Source organism: Phacochoerus africanus, chromosome 14 (assembly GCF_016906955.1).
Source record: "Phacochoerus africanus isolate WHEZ1 chromosome 14, ROS_Pafr_v1, whole genome shotgun sequence".
NCBI lineage: Eukaryota > Metazoa > Chordata > Mammalia > Artiodactyla > Suidae > Phacochoerus > Phacochoerus africanus.
Window position 1 is genome coordinate 59,598,575 of NC_062557.1, and position 13,730 is coordinate 59,612,304.

The following is a 13,730-nucleotide window of genomic DNA, read 5'->3' on the forward strand; positions in this document are numbered from 1 at the left end:
GCCAGCGGGTCACACTGCTTCCAGGGCCAGGCTGCACCCTTCGGCCCACCTGCCCCCCTCACCCATCAGGGCGGGCCGCCCACCAGCCCCCCTCCGCCCCAGCGGGGAGGGGCTCGGACCTCGGGCTGCAAAGGGCGTGGTCACCCGGCTGCTGGGCCAGCAGACGCCAGCTCCCGGTACTGGCACATACTGGCACATCACACTGCCTCTGGGGCCACACCCGCAGAAGGCAGGCTCGCGGTGTCCCCTTTTACACCGGAGACCCAAGAAGGAAGCAGAGTCCACCACGGGCTGGACAACTGCTCTCTGATTTCAAATCCTATCACACTGCCGGTGGCTGGAGGACCTCTGGCCGAGCTGCCTTGCTTCTCTGGGCCTCAGGGGCCTCCACATGAGGGGGTAAGCCTGGGCCTAGCTCACTAGACTGTGGTGAGGGGTAAGTTGATCTGTGTAAATCCCTGGTCGGGAGAGATTGAATTTGCCAGAACCTCCCCCTCCGCCAGAAAAAGACTCCTTAGGGAGTTCCTACTGTGGGGCGTGGGGTTAAGGATCCCACTGCAGTGGCTTGGGTCACTGTGGAAGCGGCACAATTTGATCCCTGGCCCAGTGCAGTGGCTTAAGGAGCCCGTGTTGCTGTAGCTGCGGCTCAGATTCAATCCCCGGCCTGGGAACGTCCTTCCATGTGCTGCAGGTGTGGCCAAAAAAAAAAAAGAGTCCTAATGGGCCAGAACCGTGTCACCTGACAACTCCCCACTGCAAGAGGGACTGGGAAAGGGAGCCCGCCCCCTTTTCCATTCTCTTAAGTGGCAGGCAGCAGGGGAGGGGGTTGGGGACACAATAGATGAGCCAGACCACCCTTCCCCGTCTCCCTCCAGCCCGCCGCTCCCTGGGCCGCGCTCTCCACCTGCCTCGCCCACGGCCACCCCACTTCCAGGGCTCCTTGGAGATGAGAAGCTCTGACGTCTGCACACACGTCTGCAGGCAGCAATGTGCTGACACCAAGCAGGGCCTCCCAGGACATGACTGTTGGCCTCAGTCCCCACCACTCCCTCATGGCTCACAGGTGACCAACACACATATTCATATTTCTCGCTGGTGTCGGAATCTGCGCCCCTGAATTAAAATATTTATTTTCCCTTCCCTGGTCTTATTTCAGGGAGGTAACACCCCAAACCATCCCTTTTATGTATTTCCCAGGTGTGCAGCAAAAAGGTGCCTTTAACCACAGACCCCAGGCACCCAGTTCCTCTCCTGAGGAGTAAATAATCAATACCTTAGGAAAAACCTTAGAGGAGGAGTTCCCTTCCTGGCTCAGCAGTTAAGGAACCCGACTGGGATCCGTGAGGAGGCGGGTTCGATCCCTGGTCTTGCTCAGTGGGTTAAGGATCCGGCGTTGCCACGAGCTGTGGTGGAGGTCGCAGAGGCGGGGCAGACCTGCTGTGGCCGTGGCTGTGGCTGGGGTGGAGGCCGGCAGCTGGAGCTCCGAGTAGACCCCTCGCCTGGGAACCTCCATGGGCCACGGGTGCTGCCCTAAAATAGCAAAACAAACCAAAAAAACCTCCCAGCTTTATAGACATTCGATGCATATGGAGGCACATCTGCCTGTATCCTCTGTCCTCACGGCCCGCTTCAGCTCCAGTGTGAGCGTGTACCATACACTCTTTGGCACTTTGGTTTTGTTTTTAGCCCCGTGAACAATATCTACCAGGGTCACGCGGAGACAGCTTCCTCCGAGCACACAGGCGCCCTCTTCATTCCTTCTCTGGCTGCAGAGCAAACCGCTCCCCCCCCCCCGGGGTGGGGGGGCACCTTTCTCTGTGTCCCTCACAGAGCGGATCTGAGCACCGTGCCCACCCAGAGGACCAGTGGAAGCATCGAGAAGCGCTGCTCTGTGGTCTCTGAGTCTCGAGACCAGGTTCACTGCCCGCTCTGCTGAAGGGGAGGCCAGCGGTTCCAGGACCCGGAGAGACGGGCACCCAAGCGGAGCGCCGGGCGAAGCAGCCATCGAGTGCTTTCTGTGTGCCGTTTTATCTAATCCTTGCGGCGAGCTTCTAAAGGAGGCGCCATCCATCCTCCCCCGTAGGGGAAACAGAGGCACAGATCAGTGAGGTGACTTGGCTGGAGTCACACAGCAGAGAGTGGCACACACAGGCAGGACTTTAGCCCACAGCTGCCCTGCCAGGGCCAGGGCCCGGCAGCCGGGCACCATCCCCTGATCCAGGGCTGACGCCCACACCCAGCTGAGCACTCCCCTGGCTGGAGGGCGCCCCCTCCGTGGGCCCTCCGGGTCCCTCTGCCTGGGGGGGGAATGTCTGGGGCCACGTGTGTCTCTGCTCAGAGCAGGACCAAGTTCAAGATCTCTAACTTCGGCATGTGGCCGAGGCACTCGAGGGGCCTTAGGGGCCCAGAGGATCTGGAGCCAGACTGTTCCATCCCTGCGGTGTGGCTCCGGACAAGCCACCTCCCTCTCTGAGTCTCAGGCTTTTCACCTGGAAACAAGGGATCAACCATTGCTCTTCCCTCGCGGTACTGTTGTGGGATTAGCTTCTCTAACAAACACATACAGCACTTAGGAAAGATCCCCGAATATAGAAACATCAAAACACACACACAAAAATCACTATTATTCTCATTGTCCTCATTGCCGACATGGTCCCTGGAAGCTGTCCCTGCAGAAAGCGGGAGGGCGGGGCACCCAAAGAGCCAGTCCTTCTGCTGGCCTTGGACCCAGGATGGAAGGAGCCTCCCACCATCCTGAGAAATCTGCTCTCCAGGGGGTGAGCCTGAGGCCTGGGGAGAGGCAGCCCCTGCCAGCCTGCCCCCCACTTCTCTCCAGGCTCAGGAGGCGGTCACCTCAGCTTCTCCCCCCCGGTGACCACAGACCTCCCAGGCCGGCAGGCAGCGCCTCGACCTCTGACCTGCAGGGACCCCAGGCGGTGGCAGGAGAGCGGCTCTGCCATCATCACCCCTCCAGGGAGAGCAGGGGAGAGGGCGCTGGGTAGGCCCTGGGCACTCCCTTGCAGGCGATGGCTCCCACGGTGCAGGCCTTCTGCTCAGATGGCTCAGAGCAGGTGGGGGCACAGGGGCGGGGCGGGGGCGGGGTGGGGCCGGTGCGGGAGCGCCCCTGTCCCAGGCAAATCAGCCGCGGAAAAGCTAAGGGCTTTTAAGGACAGGGCACGGGGCCTCCCCTCCTCGCGGCTCCGGAGCGCATCAGCTCCGGGGGCCACTCGTGTGGTCCCAGCAGATCCCCGGCCGCCGTCGGCCGAGGCGTGCCCTGCTTCCCCAGCCTGGGGAGCCGCCCGGGCCCTCGACGTCCCTCCACCTGCGCCCCCGCCCTTCGCCAGCGCCACCTCCCCCTCAGTGTTCGGGACACAGTTCAAAAGTCACCTCCTGGGACACCTGCCCTGAGCCTGCCTCCCCTTCGCAGGCTGGCAAGGGTCTTCCTGCTCCGGGGGAGCCCGCTCCGGCCCGGGTCTCCCCGGCCCGCCCGGCGCCGACCCTCAGCCCCTTCTCCGCGGGGTCCGCCCGCCCGCCCCGGGCGCCAACGCGCGCCGGCAGCGCCCCCTGCCGGCGGCTCCCGCATCGCAGCGCCCTCTGCCCGCCGGGGTGGCCGCCCCGCCCGGGGCCCAGGCCCCCAAACGAGACGAGACCGGAACGAGGCAAGAGCGTCAGAGGCCTGGGCCTGAGGCCACAGACCCTGCCCAAGCCCCTGCCCTGCCTCCAAGTCACGTCAGCACATCGCTGCCCTCCCGAGCCTGTTTCCCCGTCTGCAAAACCCGTCCCCCAGTCACCTCCATCTCCGGAGCATCCGCGGGTGCTTCGCGCTGAACCCGGCCCTGAGAAGTCTGCACAGCCCAGGACGGGCAAAGTCACGGCCTCAGGACCCAAACAGAGCAGCTGTAGAGAAAGAGGGGGTGGGGGCCCCACGGCGGCGGAGGCCACGCTCTGGGTCCGGGGCTGGAGGCGAAGACGTCGGAGCCTAGCAGGCTCACCGCCCGCGGCGTCTCTCCTACCGGTTCCCCACGGCTGCTCGGCTGGTTCCTCCTCCTCTCGCCGGCCTGTTACTGTCGAGGCGCCCCAGGCCTCACCTCCGCTGCACGAAGTCCCGTGGTGACCTCTGTCTAGAGTCTCTAGACTCACGGCCAGTTGGGCCCCGAGGGTTCCTAAGTATCGCCTCCACCCCAGGCTCCTGCACCCAACACCCCACATCTGCAAACTCGCCCGGAGTCCCTCCCGGACCCACCGCCCAGCACAGGGGCTTGGGCAGGGTCTGTGGCCCACGGGACTCTGAGCCACACCTGCGCTCCTCCTGGCCCCCAACAGCCTCCACCTGGACTAGAGCAGTGCCGCCTCACCTGCCTCCTTCCTCCACCTGTGTCTCCAATCTGGACCCCCCCACCCACCTCAGAGCTCATCCCTTGGGCCTCCCAGGACCCTGTCTGGGCTCCCAGCTTGCTCCCAGTTTGTAGGGCCTCTGACCTCTGACCTTCTGTTGGGTCTGAACCTTCCTAAAGTAGGAAGCCCTCTTTTTTTTTTTTTGGCTTTTTTTTTTTAGGGCTGCACCCGCAGCATGTGGCAGTTCCCAAACTAGGGGCCAAGTCAGAGTTACAGCTGCCGGCCTATACCACAGCAACGCCAGATCCTTTACCCCCTGAGTGAGGACAGGAATTGAACTTGCATCCTTTTTTTTTTTTTTGTCTTTTTGCCATTTCTTGGGCCAATCCCGCGGCATATGGAGGTTCCCAGGCTAAGGGTCGAATCAGAGCTGTAGCTGCCGGCCTACGCCAGAGCCACAGCAACTCGGGATCTGAGCCGCGTCTGCGACCTACACCACAGCTCACGGCCACGCCGGATCCTTAACCCGCTAAGCAAGGGCAGGGACCGAACCCGCAACCTCATGGTTCCTAGTCGGACTCATTAACCGCTGAGCCATGACCGGAACTCCCAGGAGGGCCTCTTTAAGCAAAAGAATGCAGCCTTACAATTACAAAATGAGGGAACCTGGGGAGAGTCAGAATGGCAGAGGGTGGTTTTAACGACTTGTGATAACAGCTCGCTCTTGCCTGGTGCGGCCTCTTGGGAAAAAGCAGCTTGGTGGTACCTCTCCAAGCCCAGCACACGGCCTCTGCATCAACGCCCAACAGATACATGTTCTAGAACGTTCATAGCTCTCTTCCTAATAGCCTCCCACCACCCCACCCCGACCCTGGCCGCGTGGCCTCCCAGCTGCCTCTAAATATTCTTTTTAATTTGCAGCTTCTGAATAGGCACAAAAAAAGGGTGAGTCCCCATGTACCACAATCCAGCTTCGATTGCCACCAACACTTTTTTACATGTGTGCATCTACCCACCTTTGAGCATTTAAAAAAAAAAGGTAGATTGAATAAAATAGAAAACATCCGAAAAATAAGGGTATTCTTCTGAAAAATGTTTGCCTCATTTTTGCATCTCTCCTGTGTCGGAATATTAAGATGTGTTTGAAAAATGCTTTTCTGATACTTGGTTAATCTCGCTTTTAACATACCTTTTTTTCTTTTTCGGGCCGCACCTGCAGCATGTGGAGGTTCCCAGGCTAGGGGCAGAACGGGAGCTGTCGCTGTGGCTGCAAACGACGCTGATCCTTAACCCACTGAGGATGGGCAGGGATCAAACTGGCATCCTCACCAAGGGCAACGCCGGGTCCTTAACTGGCTGAGCCACAACAGAAACTCCTAGTCTTCCTTTTGAACAAAGAGCGGGCCATGCACTTTTTTTTTGGTGATAAACAGTCTCCAACAGCATTTCATAACCTTTTCTCATTTTTATCTCAGTTTCATTGTTATGATGTGTAAAGTGACACAGGTGTTTCCACTTAAGAACAGCAGTATGGGGAGTTCCTGCTGTGGCTCAGCCAGTTGAGGACCTGACCTAGTGTCCCTGAGGATGCAGGTTCCGTCCCTGGCTTCACTCAGTGGGATAAGGCTGTGGGGTAGACCAGCAGCTGCAGCTTCAATTCGACCCCTAGCCTGGGAACCTCCAGGTGCAGCCCTAAAAAGACAAACCAAAAAAAGCCATCTGTTCATGGAACAAAATTTTTTTTTTGTCTTTTGTCTTGTTAGGGCTGCCCCCGAGGCACACGGAGGTTCCCAGGCTAGGGGTCCAATCAGAGCTACAGCTGTCCATGGAACAATTTTAAGTTTTATTAAGCAGTAATAGTTTGAGGATTGGGGGGGGGTGAAAATCCGAGAGTGGCAGGAGAACGACGCGAGGGAAAGGCTTCGGACCTTGGCCTGGCCCAGGCCCCAGTGTGGGACCCCCGGCAGGGTGGCTCTGCCCCCGCCTCTCCGTCCCCCTAGCCCCCAACCCCCATAGGCCCCGCCTCACTTCTCTAGAGGAAGGCGGCCTGCAGTTCAGAGAGTCGCCGCGAGAGGGCAGGCGCACACGCCGGCAGATGCCGACGGAGGGGCTGCCAGGGACGCGGGCAGAGAAGCGGCAGCGGCCCGGCAGCCTCGGTTCGATCCCCGGTTCCTCGGCTCCCCAGGGCTGCCTTTTAACCCCTCCCCCGGTAAAACAGGTTATCTGTAAAGATCAGATAACCTGAATATAAGATATAGTTTATGAGCCCCTTTCCCTCCCCAGCTTCATCTCAAATTGGAACTGTGAACCTCCAACAAGGGCTGTGAGCGAGAAGGATTTAAGGAATTTTTTATAGCTGGCGCGTGATACAGAGGAATGACATGGTTAAACCATAGGAAAAAGAGAGAGAGGGAGGGAGAAAGGAAGGAAGAAACTGCAGAGTTCCCGTCGCGGTGCAGTGGAAACAAAGCCGACTGAGGTTGCGGGTTCGATCCCTGGCCTCGCTCAGTGGGTGCTGTGGTGTACGTTGCAGGCGCAGCTTGGATCTGGCGTGGCTGGGGCTGTAGTGGAGGCTGGCAGCTCTGATTAGACCCCTCGCCTGGGAACCTCCATATGCCGCCGGTGAGAAAAAAAAAAAAAAAAGCAATTTAGACAGTACAAAGAAAACAAGCAGCAGAACCTCTTAAGAGGGATTTTTCACGTCATAAATATTGTCCTAGAATTCTCCCTACACAGCCTCACTCATCTCTCCAGGATGAATGAATCCATGGACAGATGCAATTGTTAAGACTGGGTCAGGGCACATGTAAATCAACTGTACTCTAATTTTTAAAAAAGCTGGGGTCATGATCCGTGCTATCCCCCCCCCGCCCCTGTGTACAGCTAGTGATTCTCCACCCCCCCCCCCGCCCCTGTGTACAGCTAGTGATTCTCCCCCCCCCCCCGCCCCTGTGTACAGCTAGTGATGTGTTTGTATGTGTGCGTAGTTTTTAATTAATGGATAGATTTCGGTGGGAAGTTTTAGGTTTACAGAGAAATTGAGCAGAAAGTACAGAGAATTCCCACATATCCCCTCACACCCCCTGCCCCATTTTCCCATTAAAATTTTGCATTGGAGTGTGGGACCTCTGCTGCCAGGGAAGGGCTGATATTGACATGTAACTATCAAATAAAGTTGATACATTACGGTTCATTTTCTGTGATCTACCTTCTGCATTTGAGATACGTGTAGGGACTCGAATTCACCATTACGTCTCGTATGGAGCAGGTTCACTGCCCCCCATCCCAGGGTCCTGTGTACTCACCCCCCCGCCCCCCCACCTTGAACCCCTGCCAACCACTGGTCTCCTTGTCATGTGACCGGAACCATGCAGTCATCTAGACTTTCTCCTATGAGATCGCTCAATGCTGTTGTTTGTTTGTTTTGTGTTTTTCAGCTGCACCTCCCCACCCCTGGCACATGGAAGTTCCTGGGCCAGGGATCGAATCTGAGCCACAGCTGCGCCCTATGCCACGGCTGCAGCAATGCTGGATCCTCAACCCACTGTGCTGGGCTGGGAATGAACCCGTGCCTCTGCAGTGATCTGAGCCACTGCCGTCAGACCCTTAACCTGCTGAACCTCAGCAGGAACTCCAGGGTGCCCCCCCCCCTTTTTTTTTTTTGTCGTTTTAGGGCCGCACCCGTAGCATGCGGAGGTTCCTAGGCTAGGGGTCTAATTGGAGCTGTAACTGCCCACCTACACCACAGCCACTGCAACGTCAGATCCAAGCTGTGTCTGTGACCTACACCATAGCTCACGGCAACGCCGGATCCTTAACCCACTGAGCGAGGCCAGGGATCGAACCCACAACCTCATGGTTCCTAGTCGGATTCATTTCCGCTGCGCCACGACAGGAACGCCCAGAGTGACCGTTTTAATATTTTTTTTTTATTCTCGCCATGGAGATTTTAAGGTCTACGCCTAGGAACTTGCAAATGTGCAACACAATACGATTAACTATTGTCACCATGCTGACATTCTTTCCTGTGATTCCTTGGTAACTGCAAGTTTGTGCTTTTTAACTTCCGTCACCCATTTTGCCAACACCCAACCCCTCACTTGTAGCAACCACCAATCTGTTCTCTGTATCTTTGAGACTGGCCGGGGTGTGGGGGGGGGTGGTCGTTGTTATTTGTTTTTGAGTTTTGGTTTTTGATTGTGTATCTAAGTGAAATCATGCCATTTGGTATTTGTCTGTCTATCAGACTTATTTTAAGGAGCATGATGCCCTCAGGGTGCACTCACATTGCTGCAGATGGTGAGATTTTATCCTCTTTTGCTTACCTGGGAAAATATTGATCTCACCTTCGTTCTGGAAAAGAGAGGAGAGAGCATTGCCGGATGTAGGATTCTTGGATGTCAGCTTTTGGAGCATTTTGGAGGTGTCATCCCACCGCCTTCTGTCCCCCATGGTTTATGCTGAGAAGTCAGCTGTTCATCCTATTCGGTTCCCCTGTAAATACAAAGTCAGTTTTCTTCCTGCTTCAGGATTTTCTCCCTGACTTTGATAATTCAGCCTTTTTGCTATGTTGTGTCTTTGTGGCTCTTTTTGTATTTACGTTATTTGGAGTTTGTTCAGCTTCTTGGATGTGTAGGTTACAGATTTCCAATATATTTGGCAGGTCTTTTCATGTTTTGTCTGCTTCTTTTCCTCTCTCAGCTCCTGGCAATTCCATGATGTGTGTGGCGAGATGCTTATCAGTGTCCCCCATTTCTCTGAGGCGCTCTTCCTTTTTCCTCTCTATCCTTTAATTTGCATAAGCTCCATATCTAGTGTTAAGCCTTTGTAAACATATTTAACATGCCTGTTTTGAAGTCCTTTTATGATAAATCTTTTAAAAAGTCTTTTTATATAAATCTGACCTCACAGGGAGTTTCTGTTGCCTAGTGTTTCCCCCCCCCCCAGTATAGGTCATGCTCTCCTGTTTTGTTTTTACTGTTTTATTTATTTATTTATTTATTTTCTCTTTTCTAGGGCTGCCCCCACGGCATATGGAGGTTCCCAGGCGAGGGGTCTAATCGGCGCTGTAGCCACCGGCCTACGCCAGAGCCACAGCAACGCGGGATCTGAGCTGCGTCTGTGACCCACACCACAGCTCACGGCAACACCAGATCCTTAACCCACTGAGCGAGGCCAGGGATCGAACCTGCAGCCTTATGGTTCCTAGTTGGATACGTTAACTACCGTGCCATGACAGGAACTCCTGTTTTTACTATTTTATACATAAAAACATATATATATGAAATTGGACATTTAAGATCATATATTGTAGCAATTCTGGGTATGGGTTTCCCTACTTTGCTATTGTTATTTGCTTGTTTGTTTAGCAACAAGTGGATTATTATTATTATTTTATGCTTTTTTAGGTCACACCCATGGCATGTGGAGGTTCCCAGGCTAGGGGTCAAATGGGAGCTGTCGCTGCTGGCCTACACCACAGCCACAGCAACGCTGGATCCTTAACCCACTGAGCCTGAGCAAGGCCAGGGATCGAACCTGTGTCCTCATGGATCCTAGTCAGATTCATGTCTGCTATGCCACATGGGAACTCCTGACAAGGGGATTATTTCAGTGAGGTCTCCGTGGTGTTCAGCCTCCGGAGTTCCTCCTCAGGGAGGCACCACTTAGGAAAAAGCCCAGAGTCCCCGGGGTCAGAAATTGCTCTACCAACGAATCCAGTCACATGCCGGCTCCTCTGAAGGAACAGTGTGTGATCCATATTTGATGATGTATCCTGAGCCCAGAAGGGCTCCAGCTACCTGGATCGTTCCCCAGTTCCCTCCTGAAAACTAGCCTGTATCTCGAATCTCTGTGGCCTTCCCCCAGAACCGCCACTGTTTGTCAGAGAACTCGGGGCTTGCATTTCTTCACTCTCTGTTGCAAATGAGGTCAGTCCCTTCGGGAAGAGAGTAGGAGCTGTTGTTTTATGGCTGGTTTCTATCTCCAGGCAAAACCTCTGAGCCAGGGAACAAGGTGGAGCATTCCTCTGAGTAAGAGGTGCTGAGCACCATGGGGAGAGGAGAGGCGGCAGCTGGAGGTGCCTCGAGGAGCCACCACCTCACGAGCCAGGGCAGGCTGACCAGGCGGCCGGGAAGCTCAGCCCACGGCAGTCAGGGTGGAGCCTCGGTTCCCCCAGAGGGGTGCCCCACCTCTCCACCAGCTCGCCCAGTCTCAGCCTCAGCAACAGGCAGCTGGGGCTGCCTGGGAAACACTGACATCCTGCTCCTTCCAGGAAGAAAGCCCTGCTGGGAGCTGTGGACCTGAGGGAGGGGCCCTGTGTTCTTGGCCTGGGGGGAGGGGCCTGTGTACTTGACCTGGGGGGAGGGCCCTGTGTTCTTGATCTGGGGGAGGGGCCTGTGTTCTTGACCTTGGGGGAGGGCCCTGTGTTCTTGACCTGGGGGAGGGGCCTGTGTACTTGACACAAGTCCCAGGGGAGAGTTGGAGCCAGGGTGCTGGGAGGAAGCTGGAGGGAGGGAGGGATTTTGATTCAAATACCACAGTCTCACTTTTCTTACCAAAGGTTCAAAAATGTTCTTAAACAGATGTTTCTTCATTTCTGTCCACCTTCTGGACCACCTCCAGAAACGTTAAATATTTTCGTTTTGTTCACCAGTTTCTTGGGAGCAAATCAGTGAGACCCTCATGCTTGTCCTGCTGGGTCTCCATCTCTGAAGGCGGAGGTGCTGGCATTTATTTTGTCCTTGTCACCATTAGATGCACAAAGCCTTTCACGTGGCTGGCCTGGACGGAGGCTCAGGGAGCAGTTCCTGAATGGGTGACAAGAGGACAGCTCCATTTTCTCTCCGTTCTCCTGTTAAAACTTTCCGGACGATCGCCCCTCCCGCCCAGTATGACTGTTCAGGGAGGGACGTTATCTGCTCACCAAAGCCCCTCCCCGGCGTCTCTGGAGCAGCCGAGGGTCTGGTCCGGTCTCATAGAGACGCAGCTCCAGCTTTCCGTGGACTCGAGGTCCCCTGGGCCCCCACCCCAGCTCCGGGCCTCGAATGGGAGGGAGTGGCCTCCTCCGTCCTCATGTCCTTGGGGTCTCAAGCTGCCCTCTCTGACTCAGCCCTGGACCAGCCCCGAAAGAAGGGGGGGCTGTTTCCTGTGGCTGCTGTGACAAGTCACCACAAGCTTCAGTGGCTTCACAACAAAAGATGATTCTCTATTGTTCCGGAGGCCAGAAGCCCCAGCTTATCATCACTGGGCCCAGGAGGAGGTGGGGGCAGGGCTGGTCCCTCCTAGGGCCTCTGGGGAGGGTCCCTCGCACCTTCCCAGGTCCCAGAGCGGCCGGCCTACCCTCTGTCCCCCAAGCCAGCGGCTGCCTCATCCTCCAGTCCTGTGACCTGCGAGTCCGTCCTCTCACAGGACACCTGCCATCACGCTCTCGGCTCACCTGGATAGCCCGGGACCACCTCCCCACCTGGAGACCCCCCCAACTTCACCACATCCACAAAAGTCCCTTTGTCACCTAAGGGAAGGCTCACAGCCTGAAGGACTAGGACCTGGCTGGCTCTGGGCAGTAATCAGCCTGTCAAAGGGCCTTAGGCCCTAAGGACGGAGACAGTCTTAGTTGGCTGGTTCCACCTTGGCCCAGTGTGGCCAGTGGCCAACAGTGATTTTTCGTCCTGGGGGTGGCTTTTGAGGGGCCTCCCATGGGGACCCAGCTGCCACCCTCGACGGACTTGCTGCTCCCAGCTGCCCCCCACTCGAGGCCCCCAGGGGCCCGCCCAATCAAGTCCCATGTGTGGGGGCCTGTCTGGTCCCTGGGAGCTGGGCATGTGTGCCCTCCCATGGGGACTGCAGCGCCCCACACCATCCCAGCCCTCTTGCCCCCCTGTAGCCCGGCTCCACGGAGGCACGCGGCACCCAGGCCACAGCAGCCTGGGCTCGGCTCTGCTGGGTTGAGCCCCAGCCCTGCCGCTTTGTAGCCACCAGCCCTCAGGAGAGCCGCTGACCTTTGAGTTCAGGACTTGGCACCGAATTGGTGCTTTGAAAAACACAGACTAAGCCAGCCACCCGGCCCACAGGCCCAGAGGACACACACTCAGCTTCCTAAGAGGGGCCCTCCCCACTCGACTGCAGGTGCCTCAGATTCAGGAGGGTTGGACACCGCCTCCCTCCCCCAATCCCCAGTCCCCCCCCCACCCCCCCCACCCCCCCCCGTCCCCAACCCCCCCAACTCACCTCCCCAACTTCCACACCGATTGCACCATTCTGAGGCTTTGAATCAGCTGCAACGGAGCCAAGCCAGAAAGAAGGGCCTTATAACATCCTGTGGGCCTGGGGTTCGGGCAGTGGAGGGGAGGGGCTGGCGGTGAGGCGAGGGGGGCCTGGGGGGGCCTCGGGGGGGGGGGACTGGGCGCTGCCCCATCTGGCCCGCTGACATCTGGGGCTCCAGAAAGGCCACGGCTTCTGCATCTTCCTCTTCTTTCTCGTCAACTTTTTAAAAAAACTAAACCTTTTATCTTGAGATCCTTTAGAATCACCTGCATCTTATCAACACTTTTTCTTTTTAAACGGCCACACCTGCCGCATACGCAGTTCCCGGGCCAGGGACTGAATCCGAGCTACAGCTGGGGCAACACTGGATCTTTAACCTACCGTACCAGGCTGGGGATCAAACCCACGCCGCTGCAGTGATCTCAGCTGAGCTGGTCAGATTCTTAACCCACCGCACCACGGCAGGAGCGCCCTCTTATTAACTTTTTACCTGGAAAAATGTCAAACCTGGTTGAGCCTGGAACCGTCGGGACGGCGGGAAGTGCTCAGAGGACTATGGGGGCTGTGCCAGGAGGACCGGGAGGCATCTGGAAGGAGTCTCGCTGGCCAGTCTGGGACAGTGTGAGCATCAGCAACAAATGACAGGAGTTCCCGTCGTGGCTCAGTGGTTAACGAATCCAACTAGGAACCATGAGGTGGCGGGTTCGATCCCTGGCCTTGCTCAGTGGGTTAAGGATCTGGGTTGCCGTGAGCTGTGGTGTAGGCCACTGACGTGGCTCAGATCCTGTGTTGCTGTGGCTGTGGTGTAGGTTGGAGGCTACAGCTCTAATTAGACCCCTAGCCTGGCAACCTCCATATGCCGCAGGTGCAGCCCTAGAAAAGGCAAAGAGACAAGAATAAATAAAATAAAATAAAATAATGATCATAACAATCCAATTTCACAGGATTTCCATCCCATAACCCAAGCATTATACAACTACAGATGTGATAAATTCACCTGAGTAATAAAAAAAATTTTTTTAATAAAATAAAAGCTGATGGTACCATTTATTTAAAAAAGAAATAAATGATGACAGCAAGGAACCCTGATGCATTGAGGTATGAAAGCATAACCTACTGATGCCCACGAG

The 13,730-nt window shown here is 56.2% G+C and overlaps 1 long non-coding RNA gene across 1 annotated transcript; it reads left to right on the forward strand.

The window, feature by feature from the left end:
• The first annotated feature begins 212 nt into the window (after window positions 1-212).
• Window positions 213-1,136, forward strand: LOC125113963 (uncharacterized). The gene is made up of 2 exons (XR_007131650.1): window positions 213-399; window positions 876-1,136. It is a non-coding gene; the product is annotated as an uncharacterized LOC125113963 (long non-coding RNA).
• The last annotated feature ends 12,594 nt before the right edge of the window (window positions 1,137-13,730 follow it).